Here is a 22,121-nt window from a genome sequence, read left to right on the forward strand (position 1 = left end):
GACTTCAAAAATTTAAAGCCCACGCAGAGGAGTATATGCTGGCAAAACAATGCTGCGTTAGAACATCCAGAAAGACAGGAATAAAAAGAGAAGCTTCTGGTTATTGGGGCCAGAAACAAAAGTGTCCTGGGATACAAAGTGCGAACCCCTCACCCAGGCTGCTGCTCCCGTGTGCAAGAAGATGATAAATGGAAAGTGGCCATCAGATCTTCCACCTTGGAATTCATTGGTGTCCCTGGCAAGAAGGGCAGTTTCTGGAGCGATCAGAGTGTAGGGGAAATAAAGAGTAGCCTTCAGGGGCATGGGGTGAAAGGATGCCACGTATTGGCAAGTCTTCCCAGAACTTTAACTCTGAAGTGGCCCAGACACATTGGGGTCTCGAAAAGGGCCAGCCAGTGTTCTAGTCATAGAATTTTTAAAAGTACACTTTATGTTTTTAGAGCAGTGTAGAGTTCATAGTAAAACAGAGAGGGAAGTACAGAAAGTTCCCCCAGCCCCCCCCCCCAAGTCACCTGTGCCCCGTCGACGTCCCGCACCAGAGCGTGTTCGTCACACGTGGATGAACCTGCGGCCACACACGTTTGTCTCTCAGAGTCACCGTCGGTGTAGCACATGCTGTGGGTTTCGACACACCGTAACGGGGTCCCACGGAACAGCTTCACTGCCTCAAGGGTCCCCCGTGTTTCCCGTTGATCCTTCCTCCCTGCATTTCCCCGTCCCCGCAGCCGTCTCCGGAGTCTTGCCAGATCCTACGGTAAGAGAACGTTTAGTTTTGTAAGAAACCGCCCACTTTCCATAAAGCTTTCAAGATGCTAGAAGGGAGCACGTCAGCACACGGAAGAATCGATTCAATAAAGTCGATGGGAAAAAAAAGTCGAAGGGAATGTTTACTTCGACACTTCCTTCCTCCCATTTCTTCTCCTCTCCAACCCTCAGCAAGAAGCGTTGGCGATGGGTGAGGATTCTTCGGACGGGTTTTCGTTTATTATACACACCTTCAATCAGAGCTCTGAGACCTGCTCTGTGCTGGACCTAGCGCCAAGTGAATTCCTCCTGTGCGTGCTGTCAAAGGTCCGGAGCGACGTCCGGGGAATTCGCAAGATCACTGCCGCGGGACCAGCGCTTCCACGGGGCGGGACCCCTTTCCCCAAAGGGACATGTGTGTTCGTCACGCTTCAGTTAGGAAAAAACAAGCAAACAAACAAACAAAAAACCAAAAAAGCCCCTGAATTTCTTGCCTTACAGAATTAATATAACACAATGAAAATAATGAACCTAAGACTGCCAAGAAATCAGGGTGCACTGGGCCTTAAAAAAAATATGGATGGATGGATGGATGGATGGATGGATGGATAGATTAGATACATGATGGATAGATAGATAGATAGATAGATAGATAGATAGATAGATAGATAGATAGATAGATAGATAGATAGATAGATAGATAGATAACAGTCTCTCTCTCTCTCTCTCTCTATGTATATATGTGTGTGTGTGTGTGTGTGTGTGTATATATATATATATAGCCAAGAAGGCTAGATCTTATTTATCTTAATTCAAAATAAAATGCTTACAAAAAATGCACGACTTTTGATTTTAAAAAATGCTATGGAAGTAAAGAGGGGGAGTCAAACGGATTAAGTTAAAAGAGATATAAGAAACATCAGTGCCTATTCTGCATTCAGAATGGATCAAAAATATCTAACGTTTAGGCCACCTAAAACTCCAAATTGTAAATTATTTTGATTAAATATGTTTCGTCATAGGAAAGAAAAATGTAAAATTTGTATTAAAGAAATATGACATAATAAAATTGGTCCAATTGATAATATGTTAGAGTTGGAAATAATGGAACATCATTTTGAGTTCTTTGGCAATTTTTGATCGTTTGAGATGCAGACATTTCATAAGCATGATAGTTTTCCTTTCAGGTACAGCTCGTATATGTTGCCATCATTTGTTTTTGGCCTGTTATTCATTTAATTAGTGACATTACTGAGGTTGTCATCAATAACTTCCACTTCTATGTTCCACATATTTAAATATTTTTGTGTTTAATTTGTTTAATATAATTTCTACTTATATTATTTTGTCTTTATTTTGATATAAAATGGCCTTTAGTTTGAAATATGAATAATAATGATTCTTTAACCCCAAATTATGAAAAAAACTACATCAGTATTTTTACCTGAGGGATTTGTTCTTTATATTTTATAGCTTTTTTTGTGGGGGGTGGTGGTGGGGGGCTGGCCAGTACATATTCTTTATATTTTAGATGCAGTGTGTTATTAAGCTTTATTTAATATGTAAAATCAAAGTTTACTTCTACTTAATTGAAATAACTATGTAAATATTTAATAACATATACTAAGATACTTACCCACAAATTCCTAATTTATATTTATCAAAATACATGTGTATGAGATTTGTTTTACTGACTTTTCTCTTTGCCAGTTACTTAATTTTCTATTTTGCTTCATTTAGGTACACAGTGTCTTCATTTAATAATTTTTATTAAAAATTATCTTTCAGAATACTAGAGATAATTTAGAAGTGTTACCATTTTGATTGGAATTTTGTTAAATAAATTGCTTAATCAGAACACAATATTATATAATATTAGAGTTTTATATTGGCTACAGTTTTTGTATTTGCTGTTATTTAATTCTGATCTCAATACTTTTAAAGTGTTTCATTATGCTTCCACATTTCCTTAATACCACCTAATTTTCAGTATTGTTTCCTAAAATTTAATTACCCTTCATTGATTTGTTCTATTTTATTAATTATAAATAATATTGCTAATATACAGCAAATCTTTTGCTTTCTTATTATTTATCTACCATATATCTCTATCCTAAACTATGTTGGTAATCCTAATAATATTTTTGTGTTTCTATTGTGCTTCACAAGCACACAACAGATCAGAATTATGAACATCTAATATCTTCATTTCTAATACATTCCTTTTCTAATACGTGCATCTGATAATTATTATTTCTGTTCCATTGATTAAACCACACTGGGAAAAGAACTCCATAGGGTGGTGCCAGAACAGATGTCTCCTTCCTGATCTAACATCAGGAACACATCTCACAAGATAAAATCATAGACTGAAAAAAAGCTTATGAAAGTTATTATCATAGAAATTTTCAAATATATATGAAAGAAAAAAGAAGGGTTTAATAAATGCTGTGGATGCATCAGCAGCTTCAACAAGTAATTATCAGCACACACTTGTTTCATTTCATCTGTATCTCCAATTATGTTACCCATAGTGAATTCTTTTATAAAAATATCCAATATATATTCTACATCCACAAGTAAATAATCAGGACATATGTCCAAAGATGGGCATCCTTTATTAGGACAACCTCAATGTCTTTTTTGTACCTACACTGCTGAAAATGGTCTAATAATACCATCAATTACACAAAGTTCAAAGTTTCCTGTTATCTCAGATTTTTTTTCAAAGTTGGTTCATTTGAATTACATCTAAATATTTTATCCAAATCATTGTTTTATTTCCTTGAAGCCTCTTGTAATTAATAGACCTCCTTCATTTCTTTTTATCGTCTCATGATCATGAAAAAGATGATGAATGGATGGTTGGACTAGGATGATGTCCAACATTCTATTACCTTGTTTCAGTCCACTGAAGTGGTTTAATATGTCTCCATTTATATTCAGTGAATGTTTCATTATCAGTAGAAGGTTGATTAAATCCAAATTCAGTTTATTGTCAAGTATACTGCATAGGCAGGAAGGGCTTCTCTAATTATCTCACACCAAGTGACACCAGGTAAGGCTGCCTTTCTTTCTGTGATGTGATATATAGATCAGTGCCTTCCTTTGTTATTAATAGATCACCACTGTTAAATTCCCACTACCATTTACATGTTGGTTTAGCTGTCGTTGTTGATAATTCTCTTGATCCAGTACTTTAACAGAGGATGCAACTTTTTACAATTAATCAATTGTTATTTCTTTTTAACTCATTAAAGGAGTTCTAAAATGAAGACCTCCCTTTCTTCATCTATTTTGGTTATCCTAAAGTAGTCTTTGCAAAGAAAGCAGGAGAAATGATTGATATTTTCCCTTTATTAATCAATTTTAAGAAAGAATTGGCTTATGTACATCTTCACATCTTAACCTTTGTAATGTTTAATATATAAATAACAAAATAAAATGCCAATTTTAAGTACATATTAATTATATATTTATATTTTAATATATCTATGGAGCTTTAAATCTTTGGAGTTAATATTCTTCGACAATTGATTTATATGAATTTTGTGCAGTGAAATTCCCTTCCAATTGCATTATGTTTCCCTGGAAATAAACCCAGTGTTTCTGGAACATCCTGGACTTCTTATTTTACAACAAGTTTTAGGATTACCTTAGGTGTTTCTGCGCTTTTTTTTTTTTTAGTATTCTTTGCTTTTTTAAAATGAGAAATGGCATTTAGATAATAATCTGGGTGTCGGGCTAGATCACAAACCCCTCTACCTCATCCTGTGCAGGTCCTGAGCTAGGGAGTTGAAAAAAGATTCTGGCAGCCAATAACAGGATAGACCTGCTTTATTCTGATGCAACCTCTGCTGACCTGTGGTTCAGAGCCCCTGTTTTATATGTGGAAAGTACAAAATAGCAGCAACAAGCCAAGGGGTATGTGGGGGCACATGTGCAGTTACATCACTATTATATAACTTGTTTACAACGGATATGTTGAATCATACCCAGCTGGATATAAGGCAAGAGGGCCCAACTAAACTAATTCCACTTTCCTCACACTGGGTACTCAAGGTAGTCATGGTTATTGCTTTGAAGTTAATTCACAGTGTATAGATCTTTTCAATGGAAAATAATAAGATATATGTATATTTGAAATAAAATGTGAGTTGAGGTTGATAACATTAATACAGTGTGAAGTGATTGTCAGGGTATTTATCGTATCCATCACTTCAAACATTTGTCACCTCTTTGTGCTGGGAACACTTACCATGCTTTCAACTAGCTACTTGAAATTACACAGTAATTTGACACTGACTGTAGTCTCCCTATATTGCTATAGAACACAGAATCTTATTCTTCCTATCTCTCTGCAGTTTTGTGTGCATGGACCACCCTCTCTCCACCCTCCCTCCCTCATCCTCTCAGTAGATGCTGGTCACCATTAATTCTACTCCCTACTTTTATGAGGGCAACTTTTTAAAGTTTCCATATATGAGTGAAAATATGCAGTATTTCTCTTTCTGTGCCTGGCTTATTTCACTTAAAATAATTTTCTCCAAGCTCATGCATGACGCTGTGAATGGCAGAATTTCATTCTTTTTTTTTGTGGCTGAGTAATATTCTGTTGTGTGTGTGTATATCTATATATATATATAGATATACACACCACATTTTCTTTTTACAATCATCCATTCATGGACATCTAGGTTGGTTCCAAATCTTGTCTATTCTGAATAAAGCCACAATAAACATGGGAATGAAGGTATCCCTTCAACATGTTGATTTTCTTTTCTTTGATATATACCCAATAGTGGGATTGCTGGATCATATGGTAGTCCTATCTGTAGTCTGAAAACCTCCATGCTGTTTTTCATAATGGCTGTACTAATTTACATTTCCACCAGCAATGTATAAGTGTTCCTCTTTTTCCACATCCTTTCCAGCATTTGTTGTTTTCTGTATTTTAGATAATTCACATTCTAAATGGGGTGAGATGATATCTCATTGTGCTTTTGATCTACATTTCTCTGATGATTAGTGATGTTGAGCATTTTTTCATGTATCATCTGTTGGCCATTCATATATCTTCTTTTCAGAAATATTTATTTTTGGTTTGATATAACTTCATTTGTTTATTTTTGCTTTTGTTCCCTGTGCTTTTGAAGTATCATTCATAAAATCTTTGTTCAGTCCTATGTCCTGAAGAATTTTTCCTGTTTTTTTTTTTTCTAGAAGTTTTATAGTTTCAGGTTACAAAGTTCTTGATCCATTTTGAGTTGATTTTGGTATATGGTGAGAGTGGAGTCTATTTTCATTCTTCTGCATGTGGATCTCCAGTTTTCCTACCATCATTTATTGAAGAGACTGTCCTTTCCAAAATGTATGTTTTTAGCCCCTTTGTGGAAAATCAGTTGGCTGTGAGAGAGATGAGAAATAAATGCAATTTGTGATATTGTACTAGGTTCTGGACTGGGAAAAATAAATACAGAGGACATGAATAAGACACTGGACAACATTTGAAAATACAGATTATGAATTCCTTAAAATTCTATCAGCATGACATTTCCATATACAGATTACTGTATTGAGTTTATGTAAAATAATATTACATAAAAATTACAATGGACACACATCTTTCACATTAAAAAAAGAAATCAGTTAGCTGTGGGTATGTGGATTTATTTTTTAATTCTTCATTCTTTTCCATTGCCCTATGTGTCTGTTTGTATCAGTACCATGCTGCTTTGATTACTATAGCTTTGTAGTATATTTTGAAATCAGGGAATATGATATCCCCTGTTTTGCTCTTTTTGCTCAGGATTGCTTTGGCTATTCAGAGTCTTTTGTTGTTCATTAAAATTTTTGAATTTTTTCTTCTATTTTTGTGAAATATGCCATTGATACTTTTTTTTTTACCAGTAAAGGGATCACAACTCTTGGCACAGTGCAGTCCGCACCACGCTCAGCCAGTGAGCACACTGGCCATCCCTATATAGGATCCGAACCCGCGGCCTCGGTGCTACCAGTGCCACACTCTCCCAAGTGAGCCACAGGGCTGGCCCATGCCATTGATACTTTGATTGGGATTGCATTGAATGTGTAGGTCACTTTAAGTAATATGGTCATTTAGACAATATTGATTCTTACAATCCATGAACCTGGTATGGCTTTCCATTTTTTTATGTCTTCTTTAATTTCTTTCTTTTTTTTTTTTTTTTAAAAGATGACCGGTAAGGGGATCTTAACCCTTGACTTGGTGTTGTCAGCACCACGCTCACCCAGTGAGCTAACCGGCCATCCCTATATGGGATCCGAACCCGTGGCCTTGGTGTTATCAGCACTGCACTCTCCCAAGTGAGCCATGGGCTGGCCCTTCTTTCATTTCTTTAATCAGTGTTTTATAGTTTTTCTTGTAGAGGTCTTTCACCTCCTTGGTTAAATTTATTCCTGGGTATTTTATTTTATTTTATTTTATTGCTATTATAAATGATGTTGCTTCCTTGGTTTCCTTTTTGGTTGGTTCATTGTTGGTGTATAAAAATGCTACTATTTTTGTATGTTGATTTTGTATCCTGCAACTTTACTTATTTTATTTATTAGGTCTAGGAGTTTTTTGGTTCTTTAGGCTTCTTGCTATGTAAAATTATGTCATCTGCAAACAGGTACAATTTGATTTTCTCCTTTCCAATTTGGATGTCCTTCATTTCTTCCTCTTGCCTAATTGCTCTGTCTAGGATTTTCAGTACTATGTTGAATAAAAGTGGTGTGAGTGGGCGTCCTTCCAGTTATTAGAGGAAAAGCTTTCAGCTGTTAGCAGTTTCATATGTTAGCTTTGGGCTTGTAATATATAACCTTTATTGTATTAAGATGCTTTCTTTCTATACCTAATTTGTTGAGAGGTTTTTTGTTTTTTGTTTTGTTTTTTATAATGAAGAGATGTTAAATTTTATCAAATGCTTTCTGTTTCTATCAAGATAATTATATATTATTGTCCTTTCATTATCTTGAAGTGATGTATTATATTTATTGATTTGTGTATGTTGAATCATCATTGCCTCCCTGGAATAAATCTGGAATAAATCTCACTTGATCATAGTGTATGATCTTTTTTTTTTTTTTTTTTGTCTTTTTCGTGACCGGCACTCAGCCAGTGAGTGCACCGGCCATTCCTATATAGGATCCCAACCCGCGGCGGGAGCGTCACTTCGCTCCCAGCGCCGCGCTCTCCCGAGTGCGCCACGGGCTTGTCCCGTGTATGATCTTTTTGATGTGCTGTTGGATTTGGTTTGCTTGTATTTTATTGAGGATTTTTGCATCTATGTTCATCAAGGATATTGGTCTGCCATTTGCTTTTTTTGTTGTATCCTTGCCTGGTTTGGTATCAGGGTAACGTTCCCAAGGCGGCTCTGGTTTCAAGATGATGGTGTACTGCATCCACTTGGGTCGTGAGGTAAGAAGGTAGGAAATGCATAGTATGTGCTCCTGTTTTGGTGCAATGCAGTGCGTGTACTCTAGGCAGCTCTCCACACTTGGCTCCAGGCTTGCAAGGGCTGTGAAATTGTCCTGCAGTAGGAACTGCAGGCCTCTGTGGTGAGGATGGAGGTTGGTGTGGGCCCCTGACTACCTTTTCCTCACAAGGGAAAGTCCTTCCTGAACCTCTCCTGGTGGTGGGGATTTGGTGGCTGAGGCTGTGTGCCTCTTTCTCCTCTCTATGCTGTCATCTAGGGCTTTTGCGTTCCACAAGAGTCTTGCCAGTCCCCTGCTGCACTTCTATGCTTTCCCACAGATGCTCCTGTCAATATTTAGCTGCCTATTGGTTATTCTGGTTCTTTGTAGGAAGGATGTGCCTGGGCACTTCTAGCCAGCTATCTTGCCCTGCTTCTTCCACTATTATTTTTCTGTTTCCCTAGTTTTACTTATACTCATTTGTGTGTGTGTGTGTGTGTGTATCCACCTGAGTTCTAAATCCACTTGAACATTTTTTTTTTTGCATGGATAGGGCACCATGATGACACACAATTTGACTTTTAATTTTATTTTAAATTTAATTTTATGTATTTAAAATTTTCATTGTGATTAACATTATTTAGGGATGATGTAAAATATTTATGCTTGTAAAAATCCAAAGGTATATCACAGGAAAACTTCCTAGAAGTCTAACTTTCATTTTAGTCCCTCCATCATTTTAACTCTCTGCCCCTATATGTATATGCCTCTGCTTGCTTCAAATAATTTAGCATACTTTGTACATTGTCCTACCCATGGCTTTTTTACTTAAAAATATAGACTGGAAGGGCCAGCCCATGGCTCACTTGGGAGAGTGTGGTGCTGATAACACCAAGGCCACGTGTTCAGATCCCTATATAGGGATGGCTGGTTAGCTCACTTGGGAGGGTGCGGTGCTGACAACACCAAGTCAAGGGTTAAGATCCCCTTACTAGTCATCTTTATAAAAAAAAAAATATATATATATATATATATATAGCATGGAGTAATACCATATTTGCTGTTCTTCCATAATGTTACCTATATGTTCAAAGAAATTACTGAGATGTACAAAGTATGCAATAAAAAACACAGGAAGTAATGAGATACACAGAAATATTATCAGTAAATCAAAAGAGAAGGCCAAAAAATATGGTAGCACAGTTTTACACATGTAAAATAGTTAATGCATAAATACTTTTCCTTAAAAAGTCTTGAAGTTTGCTTGTGGAAGTGGGTGTCAGAAGGATTACAGCTTATAAATTATTGTGAAGTGGTGGAAGAAGAATTCTCTAAAATCGGCTGAAGGTTGTAACACCAGATGTGAATGGGTGTGGCTCACAATGCGTGGTGAACTGAGATCTCCGATAGATGTTCGATATGTGTGTCTGCATGCATTTTGTATGTTCTCACCACTTGTTTCAACTGAGTGCAGTTTTCTTCATTCCTCTAGTCTTTCTCATGGATGATGTCATGCATAAGCAAACAACATTTTCGTTATTCTCCATGTGTTACCTAATATATGAATTATCTTGCAACATATTTGTATTTTCAAAACTAGCATGATTGCAGCAATTACTGTGTCCACACATGGATATTTCTGTCATTCATATTTGAAGCATAGAGACTGTCGTGCAATTGTGCCCTCATTCATTCACCTGCTTCCTTGCAGATGGACACAGGCTGTTTCCAGTGTAGGTTTCTGTGAATTGCCTTTGCACAAATGAGCATAAAAACGTAATTCCTGTATGAAGTGAGAAAATACGGCTCGGATAGACACTGAAAACTCTGTCTCCAGTGATGGCAAGACATTTGTTTGCATTTTTTCTACTGATTCCTCTGATTTCAATTTAAATCAACATTTGCTAGATGTTCATGGAATGGCTTCTGAAAAATCAAAACTAGGAATTATCTTCCTCACTCAAACTGGAATTGGGCTCCTGGGGAATTCCTTTCTCCTTTGTTTTTATAACTTCACTTTTCTCACTGGACACAAGTTGAGACACACAGACCTGATTTGTAACCACCTGGCCTTAGCCAATTCCTTGGTTCTTTTCTCCAAAGGGATAAGCCAGACAATGGGAGCTTTTGGACTGAAATATTTCCTGAATAATTCTGTATATAAACTCGTGTTTTATACTTACAGAGTGGCCACAGGGGTTTCCTTCAGTACCATCTGCTTCTCAATGGATTCTAAGCCATTAAGATTGACTCAAGTATATGCAGGTGGATGGAACTCAAGATTAGATCCCCAAAGCTCATTGGTTCCTGTTGTCTCACCTGCTGGATCTTGCCTCTCTTGATAAATACATTCGTTCCTATAATAGTGAATGGTCCACTGAATAGCAAAAACTTGTGTGAAAAATAGTTATGATAACTCCTCCTGGAAAATGCCAGAGAGATTTTCATCACTATAAACAGTCTTATATTTTTTCCCTGACTTTATGAGGTTGGGCTTCATGGTCTGGGCCAGTGGCTCCATGGTCTTTGTTCTGCACAGGCACAAGCAGAAAGTTCAACATATTCGTAGCAACAGACTCTCCTCCAGACCTTCCCATGAGGCCAGAGCCACATGCACTATCCTGATTGTGATGAGCTCCTTTTTTGCTTTCTATTCAGTCTATACTGTTTTTACTACTTAGATGAGTACAGTTGAAAACCCAGGCCAGTGGAGAGTGAACACCTTTGAGCTTGTGGCTTCATATTTCCCAGCATTCAGCCCCTTTGTGCTCATCTTCAGTGACACTCGGGTCTTTCAGCTCTATTTTGCCTGCAAGGCAAGAAAAACAGTGTTTCCTAATCAGGTTGCCATGCCATAAATCATTTCTCCTTATGGAAAACTCAGTCATTCATTTTAACATTTGCTAATATTCATAAACTATTATTTGCTGGAAATGATGCCAACATAAACATTGGCAATAATGTTTCTGTCCTCATGGATCTTACAATAGAGCTAAAAATGAATATTGTGTATACTGTCTCAATCTGTGTTAGGTTCTCAGAAGGGAAGTTTAGGACATTTAAAAATAGGTGAATGGGAGGAAATTTTTGAATTTTTGTACTACGAAGAACCATGAAGGATTTTTAACAATATTTTTGAAACATGGTTTGATTCAGGTGCTTCTTGAATAGGACAAGTCACCTGGAAAGGCCTCACGTAAAAAAAGACGTGCAGCCTCATGGGATTGAGGGAAATCCTAAGTGTTTTGTGTAGAGAGATGAGGAGAAGGGAAGGATGTGAAGGTGAAAAGGAAACATGATGAGAGTTCTGGTCGATCACTTAAGACAGAGCCTCAAAACCCAAACTTCTGTTTAAGGCAGAAATCAATCAGTGGGTGAAAATGTCAGTGCTACTTATAAGAATTATTTGTAAAATACTTAAATAAAATAATGTATGCATTTTAATTAATGATGCCTTACATTTTATTACTGTAGTTTAAATTTAAAGTATTTAATACCACTCTCCAGACAGAAAGCCACCTGAAAGAGCCCAAACAAGAATAACTTGAATGAAGAAGCCCTAAACTCACAAAAGGGTGGGACTGTGAAGAATTTATTTTCCTTCAAAAATTGCATTGTATGTTGAATCCTTATGAACCGCATCTTACCAGATAAATACTCAAGGCCACATAAGGCACATGAAGCTCTATATTCTAGTATCCATCAACTGGACAGATTTCAAGAGAAGGAGAAAGAGAAAGAAAAGGAGGAAGAAATGGGGGAGGGGAAGAAAAAGGAGGAGCAGGAAGAGAATAAAGAAGACAAAGAGAAAGAGGCAGAGGAAGAGGAGAAAGAGTTGGAGGAGCAGGAGCAGCCACAGTGCAAAAGCAGGCAAAACTGTGTTAGAAGCAGGACGCTAGAAGTCAGAAATGGTAGACGATAGAAATATTTGCTGGGTTCCTGGTTGAAAGGGGGTTGACAGAGATGCCAGTGAGCTAACGCTGTGGTTTTTTCAAATTTAGTTTTAATTCACAAATAATTGTATATATTTATGGGGTACAATGTGATAGAAAGAGATATATCCAGTGTGGAATAATTAAATCAGGCTAATTAATTATACATCACCGCACATACTTATTTCTTTGTGGTGACGACATTTAAAATCTACATTATTAGTAATTTTGAAATATGCAGTGCATCATTATTAAGTATAGTCACCATGCTGTGCAATAGGTCACTAGAACTGATTCTCCTGTGGACCTAAAGCTTTGAACCCTTTGACTAACATCTCCCCTTTCCCTGCCCATCCTCATTTCCCTGGCCTCTTGTAACTAAAATTCTACTCTCTACTTCCATGAGTTTGGCTTTTTTAGATTCTACATATAAGTGAGATAGTGAGATATTTGTTTTTCTGTCCTTTTCTTGATTGGGTCCTGGTTTCAGAGATGTGTTCACCTGGGGAAAATTTATTGAACTATGCAACTGTGATGTGCGCAATTTTCTAGATGTCACCTATGAAATGACATTTTAAAAAATCGTGCTATGTCAGGGATGGCAACTTAGCTCAGTTGGTAAGAGCATGGTGTTGATAACACCAAGGTCAAGAGTTCAGATCCCCTTACTGGCCAGCCACCAAAAAAATAAAAAAATAAAAATCATGCTATGTTGATAATTGGAGAAGTGATATATGTGGGGAGGAAAAGGGTATATGGGATATATCAGCAGCTTCCTCTCAATTTTGCTGTGAACCTAAAACTGCTCTAAAAAAATAAAGCATTTAATTTTAAAAAATCATGCTAACAAATCTCCACGGCCATCCTTTTCCACACCATAATTGGTGGTCACTTTCATGCACAAATTCCCCTTTCTTTCTAGATGCACTTCATATTCCATAGCTCCCTCCAGTTCAGCTAATAAACTCATTTCATGCTCTTTTCAGCAAATGGAGTATGACAAAAAGATTCCACTATATACCCACCTCCAAACTGACAATGCGGCTGCAGGTGCACCCCATCCCCATTTTGTTTCTTCGCTCATTACTGTAGAGGAAGGGCCACTGTTCTAGTCAAAACCTAGTGTACCAAAAGGTCTCTAAATTCTGTATCTACTTGAAATCTAAATGTATTTTCCCTGGCTGTTTTCCACTTTTTCTCTCCAGAGTAATATCTCCTGGATTGCTCACATCAGCAATGCAAATGTGATTTCATATCTACTCTTTTGAAAGGAAAACTCTCTTGCTTCTATCACTTCTTTCTAGTTAGATTCCATTTCTAGAACTTCATGGCTCTTCTTCCCCGCTGTGTATCCCAGTCAATCTTGAACATCATTGAGAATTTTTTGGTGGGGATGGCTGGTTGCTACAAAGATCTGAACCCTTGACCTTGGTGTTACAAGGCTGTGATTCTAACCAACTGAGCTAACCAGCCAGTCCCCACATTGAGATGCTTGACTCCAGATTATTCCAGTTGTCAGTTTTGCATCCTCATACCATTTAATCTTCCAGGGTTATTGCATAAAATTGGCCAATATTTTGTTCTCCAAAATCTTTCCTAGCAGCCTAGATATGCCTTGAGCTCCAGAATCATAATATTGCCAAGATTTTGTTGAAACTCTAATTTGCTTCTCTGATAGGCATCTTAATGTACCAAAACTGAACTATTTTACCAAACATTACCCACATGACTTGCTTTAGTCTATGAGTAACATCATCATGTTGCTAGTTGTTTGCAAAAATGTAGTCATTTTTTATTCTTGATTTATAATTTTCCTGACCACTTATCACATGTCTCTTTCAGTCTTACCAAAAAATCAAGTTAAAAGGACACTACCTGCCCTGCAGTGCCAGCGTAAAACCCAGCAGGTAGGCCTGCTTCACCTCTGCCTGACTCCATCCCCAGCCCCACTGAGTGCATACTGATAAGAGAGGCACCAAGATCTGTGGAGACCACGCGCCCTGTGGTGCCAGCATGTGACCCAACAGGTAGTCCTCACCACTGCCACCTGACTCCATCCCCAGCCCTGCTGAGTGCACGCTGATTAGAGAGGCACCCAGCTAGAGAGGCCCATGATCCTCAGAGACTACCTGCCCTGCAGTGCCAGCATGCAACCCAGCAGGTAGGCCTTCCCACCACCACCCAACTCCAACCCCAGCCCGGCCGAGTGCATGCTGATCAGAGAGGTGCCTCCCCTGAGAGGCCCAAGATCCAAGGCGACCACACACCTGAGGCACTAGTGGGCAACCGAGCAGACACTGAGGCAGCCATACAAAATTGGCAGCCCAGCAGCATCCTAGTCAGACAATAGTGTCAAACCAGTGGACTGTGAAATCCCCTGCCACAATGACTAAACATCAGAGGAAAGATAACAGAAATATGAAAAATCAAGAAAGTACACCAGCAAAGGGTAATAACTTTCAAGATCTAGGTCCTATAGAACAAGAAGCCCTTGAAATATCTGACAAGGAATTTTGAGTGATAGTTCTAAGAAACTAAATGAGATGCAGGAAAACTCAGCTAGACAACACAATGAAATGAGGAAAAGTATACAGGACCTGAAAGAAGAAATGTACAAGGGAAGCAATGCCCTGAAAAAGAATGTAGCAGAGCTTGCCGAGCTGAAGAATTCACTCAACCAAATAAAAAACACAACAGAGAATTTAACCAGCAGACTTGCAGAAGCAGAAGAGAGAAGTTCTGACCTTGAAGATGGGCTGTTTGAAATTACACAGGCAGACAAAAAAAAAAAAAGAAAGAAAAGAAAAAATAATTAAAAACATTGAAGAAAATCTAAGAGAGATATCAGACAACCTTAAGTGCTCAAATATCTGAGTCATGGGTATTCCAGAAGGGGAGGAAAAAAGAGATTGCATTGAAAACATGTTCAACAAAATAGTGGCAGAAAACTTCCCAGGTATAGGAAAAGACACAGATCTTTAGATTCAGAAAGCTCGAAGATCCCCAAACGTATTCAACCCAAAAAGGTCTTCTCCAAGACATGTTATAGTCAAATTGGCAAAACTCAAAAACAAAGAGAGAATCTTAAAAGCTGCCAGAGAGAAGCGTGAAATCACCTATAAGGGAGCGCCAATCAGACTAACATCAGACTTTTCATCACAAACCCTAAAAGCCAGAAAGGAATGGGATGATATATTCAAAATACTAAAAGACAGAGATTGCCTGCCAAGAATAATCTACCCCAAAAGGCTATCCTTCTGAAATGAAGGGCAAATAGTATACTTCTCAGACAAACAAAAATTTCAGGAGTTCACTACCACACGACCACCCTTACAGGAAATTCTCAAGGGAATACTGGGTTTGGTACCTGTAAAATAACTACCACTGCCATAAAAACTCAAGAAAAATCAAAACCCACTAGTAAAATTAAAATAGCAGCAATGAAGAGAAAAAAATTATATCTACAACACAAGGAACCAACAATTACAGAAAACAAACAGTAAATCAGAAAGAAAGGAACAAAAGACACTTAAGACATCCAAGCAAAAATTAATAAAATGCTAGGAGTAAATCAATACTTTTCAATAACAACTCAATGTAAAAGGATTAAATTCACCAATCAAAAGACAAAGACTGGCTGACTGAATTAAAAATGAGGACCCAACTATATGCTGCCTTCAAGAGACTGACCTCACCTATAAAGACTCACATAGACTAAGAGTGAAAGGATGGAAAAAGATTTACCATGCAAACAGAAAAGAAAAACGAGCTGGAGTAGCTATTCTTATATCTGATAAAATAGACTTTAAACTAAAAACCATAAAAAGAGATAATGAGGGCCACTACATAATGATAAAAGGAATGATCCATCAAGAAGACATAACAATCATAAATATATACGCACCCAATGTTGGAGCAGCCAGATTTATAAAACAAACTCTATTAGACCTAAAGAAGGAAATAGACACTAATACAATAATAGCAGGGGACCTGAACACCCCACTATAACTAGTCAGGCACAGAAAGAGAAATATCACATGTTCTCACTTATTTGTGGGACCTAAAAATAAATAAGTAAATAAACAACCTGGGGGCGGGGGAGGGAAGAAGACACAACAATTACAATTCCTTGAAGTTGATACAACAAGCAAACAGAAAGGAGTTTGTTGGGAGGGAGAGGGGAGAGGGAAGAGGCAGGGTGGTTTCGAAAATGGGCTACAATAATCAACCACATTGTATATTGGCAAAATAAAATAAAAGTAAAAAAAATTGAAGGATGCACTGGTAGGTTGTTAAGACAGGAGACACACAAAAGAAGTATGATATATGGGCCCTGCCCTCATATTGTATACAGTCTAAACCAAGCACAGGTCCCTGGGTATAAGCACCTCTTTCCAGGCTGTGCGAAAATCAGTTGACTTTTGAACAATTTTGTACCAAGCACCCCATGAGTGAAATACAAGACCCCACTGTGGCCTTTGGGCTTACAGTGTTGCCTGAGAGAAGGACATGAGCAAACTGGTACCACTGAGCAGCTCAGGAAACAAGAATTTGAGTTCAGAGGAGAAAAGAGGGGGCTGGAGAAACCCAGGAAGTCTTCTAGGAGCAGGAGGATTCAAATGAAGTGCTCAGAATGGGTAAGAACTAGACACACCAAGAGAGCTTTGTAGCCTCACCAAATCATCTCCCAGGGACAGGTGGAAAGACTGAAGTCCTGAAACAGGGAGAAGAGGGAAAAAAATCAAGTTAAAATTAGTCATTGTTCTAAATATAAAACCTGAAACCTTAAAACATCTAGAAGAAAATGTGAAATTAAATCTTTGTGACCCTGGTTAAACAAATATTTGTGTCTCATGGAATCAATAGGTCTCATAAAGATGTTTAATTCTAGAGAACCTGGATTTGGAGTATTCTTCTCTTCCAACTGGAGTTATAATCATGGGCACATCATTCTATTTGAACCTCAAGTATTTCTCTGTAAACTGGGAGAAGTCTCCTGATCCCACAGATGGCAGAGAGAGGCAGCATGGGAGAGATGGAGGCAGGAGCTAGAAGGCAGAAAGACGATATCGACATGTTTTCCCTGGGAAGGTATTAGAATGAGGCTGTTCTAGAGGTTTTTCAGTCACGGAGTCAAATGAGAGAGAAGGATAAGGAGGAATTCCTCCCACTGTGACACACCGTAACCCTCAACCTGGATTGGCCAAAACAAAAAGCAAAAACAAAAGCCCAGACTGTCAGGGCCTGATACCAGGGAGAGAGAATCTAGGTGCAGAGAGTTAGCTCTCCTGCTCCTGCTCCCTCTGCTGTTTCCTATTTTTCCCATTCCTTTATGGTGAACCTGCTGAAGGTCTACATTTACCTGAACCCACTCTCCTGGGCCTCAGGTATAGACTCGGGTCTCTGCTTACCAATTCATTCTCTCCAACCCCCGTACCACACTTATCCTTCCAACTTAGCATAGGGCTGCAGCTGCTGTGTCTACTGCTGCTCTAAATCAACTGATGCTCCTGCTCTCATTTCTAGATCCAACTGTGCCAACTGGAAAACAGTAAAATCCAGGTGGTGTGACTGGTGAAGTCTCCCTTAAAGGATTGACCATTGTGGGCAATAGGGAAGCAGCATGTCAGTTCCTCAAGGCAAAGTGTATCAGAATAGGGACAAACAATCTTCAGTGAAGGAAAGTGTCCCAGTGGCCACTCCTAGATTCTGAAAGGATTTCCTAAGACCCACTGATCGGCAGAAAACAAAGACCAAAGTAACTGGAGTGAAAACTGTTCATGAAATAAATGAGAGTCATTGCCTTGCAGATGCAAAATTGGTTTCTAGAAAATGAAGCTGTCCCAATCTGCGAGTATTTCTCCTTTTTGAAAAAAGATCTGGGCTTTTGCCTGAGAGTGGCCTCAACTTGATCCTCATCCAAAGTCTCTGCTAAGGTATCTTCCCCTGAACTGGCCCTGAAAGAAGAAGGATGATGAAGAAACCATCACTTTGAGATTTTTCAACCTCAAAAGTTAAGCAATTTTACGATGCTCAAAGTATGAATTTCTTTGCTTTTCTTGATAGGTTTACCAACTATTATGCATTGAATTGGATCTCCACCCCTCCTCCACCAAAAACATTTACTGTGTTAGAGGCTTGGTTCCCACTGTGACAGTGTTAAGAGGATGGTAAGTCATATTATGGTAATTGAATAGTGGGGCCTTGAATAGGTGATTAGATTGTAGGAATACTCCATAGTGTATGGATTAATAATGCTGGTCAGGAAGCAGCTGGCAGCAGCACCAGCCAGCGGAACCATGCAGCTCCATGCTGCCCCCTTACCCTGCCGCCATGGGCCCAGGCAGTGGGGGGAGCTCTGGGCTCCACCCCATGCCCTGAACTGGCACCACATAGGTGAGCCCACTGGCAGTGGCTGGCAGCAACACCAGCCAGTGGAACCACGTGGCTGGATGTGGCCTCTCACCCTGCCTCAGACCCAGGGGGGAGCACCAGCCTACAGATGTGACCCACTAAATTTGGCCCAGCAGAACTCCACAGCACTAGGGGCTCATTCTATGACCACAGAGTCTCAAATGGAAACCAAGGTGGTTTAACATAATCACCACCACAATTACTGTCAAGCAAAGACAATTCACCCCCCATAGTAGCAACCAAGGCCACTCCACAGCCAACCTCAGTGTAATAGAAGAAGCAAACCCCCTACCGAATGACCAAGCATCAGCAAAAAAATACTGGAAGTACAAACAATCAAGAAGAAATGACACCACCAAAAGGATACAGTAATGCTCCAAAGTCATACTCCACAGAACAGGGAATCCTTGAAATGTCTGAAAAAGAATTTCGAATAATGATCCTAAGAAAACTTGAAGAAATAAAGGAAGACTCAATTAGAGGACACAATGAAACGAGAAAAAAACATCCAAAATATGAAGGAGGAAATCTACAGAGAATAACACCTTAAGAAAGAGTGTAACAGAACTTCTAGAAATGACTCACTCAGTGAAATAAAAAACATGACAGAGAGCTTGAGCAGCAGGGTAGAGCAAGCAGAAGAAAGAATTTCAGAGCTTGAAGATGGTCTTCTTGAAATAACTCAGGCAGACAGAAAAAAGGAAAAAAGAATTAAAAATAATGAGGAAAACCTACGAGAGATAGCAGAGAACCTCAAGCACTCTAACATCTGAGTTATGGGTATTACTGAAGGGCAGGAGAAAGGAAAAGGTATTGAAAACCTACTCAAGGAAATAGTAACAGAAAACTTCCCAGGTGTAGGGTGAGATACAGACCTTCAGATCCAAAAAGCTCAAAGGTTGCCAAACAGATTTAACCCAAAAAAATCTTCCCCAAGATATATTATAGTTAAATTCACAAAGCTCAGAACCAAAGAGAGAATTCTACAAGCAGCAAGAGAAAAGCATCAGGTTACTTATAGGGGAACCCCGATCAAACTAACAGCAGATTTCTCAACCAAAACCCTACAGGCCAGAAGAAAGTGGGATGATATATTCAAAATACTAAAAGAAAAAAACTGCCAGCCAAGAATTCTTTACCCAGCAAGGTTCTCTTTCAGAAATGAGGGAGAAATAGTGTATTTCTCAGAGAAACAAAAGTTGTGGGAGTTCACCCCACATGACCAGCCCTGCAAGAAATTCTCAAGGGAGTCATTCATCTGGAATCTGAATAAAGTGACCACCATCACAAATAAACAAGAAAGAGCAAAACCCACAGTTAAAACAAAAAAGCCAGAAAGAAAGAGAAAGAAGCTAAATCATCTAGCCTTAAATTCCCAACTCACATTGAAGAAGAGAAATAAAAGGGGAAATAATGATCAAAAGATATTTAAACCACCTAAACAAGTAGCAATTAAATGACAGGAATTAACCAACACTTGTCTATAACTACTCTAAATGTGAATGGAGTTTAGTCCATTCAAAAGACACAGACTAACTGACTGGATTAAAAAGCTAGACTCAAGTATATGCTGGCTTCAAGAGACCCAACTCACCTGTAAAGACACTCATAGACTAAGAGTGAAGGGATGGAAAAAGATATACCTTGAAAATGGAAACCAAAAATGAGCAGGAGTAGCTATTCTTATATCAGACAAAAATAAACTTTAAACCAAAAAACATTAAAAAAGACAAAGAAGGCCATTATAAAATGGTAAGGGAAATACCCTGCTAGAGGATATAAGAATCATAAACATGTATGCACCCAATACTGGATCACTCAGATATATCAAGCAAGCACTCAGACCTAAAGGAGGAGATAGGACCCAATACATTAATAGTGGGTGATCTGAACTCCCCTTTCTCAGTATGGGACAGGACTTCCAGGCAGCAAGTCAACAAAGAGACACAGGATTTAATCTACACCCTAGACCAACTGGACTTGGCAGATATATACAGAACATTTCACTCAACAGCTAAAGAATACACTTTCTTCTCATCAGCTCATGGTACATTCTCCAGGATAGACCACATATGAGGTCACAAATCTAGTCTCAGAAAATTTTAAAAAATTGAAATCATTCCAACAATCTTTTCATACCACAATGGATTAAAACTGGAGATAAACAATAAGCAAAATGCTGGAAGCTATACAAATACATGGAGAATAAATAATAGGCTCCTGAATGACCTATGGGTCCAAGAAGAAATTAAACAAGAAATAAAAAAATTTCTAGAAATGAATAAAAATATAGATACCTCATATCAAACTTGTGGGATACTGCAAAAGCGGTACTAAGAGGCAATCTTATTGCAGTAAATGCTTATATCAAAAAAAATGGAAAGACTTCAAATAAAGGACCTAACACTACACCTCAAAGAACTTGAAAAACAACAACAACCCACACCTAAAGGCAGTAGATGGAAAGAAATGATTAAGATCAGAGCAGAACTAAATGAAATAGAGACCCAAAAAACAATAGAAAAGATCAACAAAACTAAAACTGGGTTTTTCCAGAAGATAAACAAAATAGACACACCATTAGCTAGACTAACCAAAAAAAAAAAAAAAAAAAAAAAGAAAGAAAGAAAGAAAGGAGAGAGAAGACCCAAATAACAAAAATCAGAAATGAAAAGGGAGACATTAAAACTGATACCACAGAAATAGAAAGAATCATTAGAGACTACTATAAACATCTGTATGACAACAAATTTGAAAATCTGGAAGATATGGATAAGTTTCTAAACACATATAAATCACCAAGACTGAACAAAGAAGAGATAGCAAACCTGAACAGACCAATGGCAAGCAAGGAGATTGAAGCGGTAATTATCAGTCTTCCAACAAAAAAAGTCCAGGTCCGGATGGCTTTACAGCCAAATTCTACCAAACTTTTAAAGAGGAGTTAACACCAATTCTCATGAAACTATTCCAAACAATTGAAACAGACGCTACTCTCCCAAACCCATTCTATGAGGCCAACATAACTCTGATACCAAAAGCAGATAAAGACACAAGAAAAAAAGAAAATTACAGGCCAATATCCTTGATGAACTTAGATGCTAAAATCCTCAACAAAATATTAGCAATCAGAATACAGCAACATATCAAAAAAATTATACACTATGATCAAGTGGGATTCATCCCAGGGATGCAAGGATGGTTCAACATATGAAAGTCAATAAATGTGATACATCACATCAAGGACAAAGACCATATGATTATCTCAACAGATGCTAAAAAAGCATTTGACAGAATTCAACATTCCTTCATGATAAAGACTCTCAACAAATTAGGTATAGGAGGAAAATATCCTAACACAATAAAAGCCATTTATGACAAGCCCACCACCAGTATTATTCTGAATGGGTAAAAATTGAAGGCCTTCCCCTTAAGAACAGGAGCAAGACAAGGATGTCCACTCTCACCACTTCAATTTCAACATAGTACTGGAGGTACCAGCTAGAGCAATCAGGCAAGAGAAAGACATAAATGGAGTCCAGATTGGAAAAGATGAAGTCAAACTTTCCCTATTGGCAGATGACAAGATACTAT

The 22,121-nt window shown here is 38.2% G+C and overlaps 1 protein-coding gene and 1 pseudogene across 1 annotated transcript in view; one reads left to right on the plus strand and one right to left on the minus strand.

The window, feature by feature from the left end:
* The window catches only part of LOC134372211 (zinc finger protein 772-like), a 70,932-nt gene that overhangs the window by 21,993 nt on the left and 26,818 nt on the right, over window positions 1-22,121 (minus strand). The gene's annotated exons all lie outside the window — the stretch shown is intronic.
* Window positions 952-11,039, plus strand: LOC134371671 (vomeronasal type-1 receptor 1-like; annotated as a pseudogene).

Source organism: Cynocephalus volans, chromosome 3, assembly GCF_027409185.1.
Source record: "Cynocephalus volans isolate mCynVol1 chromosome 3, mCynVol1.pri, whole genome shotgun sequence".
In the NCBI taxonomy this organism is placed as follows: domain Eukaryota; kingdom Metazoa; phylum Chordata; class Mammalia; order Dermoptera; family Cynocephalidae; genus Cynocephalus; species Cynocephalus volans.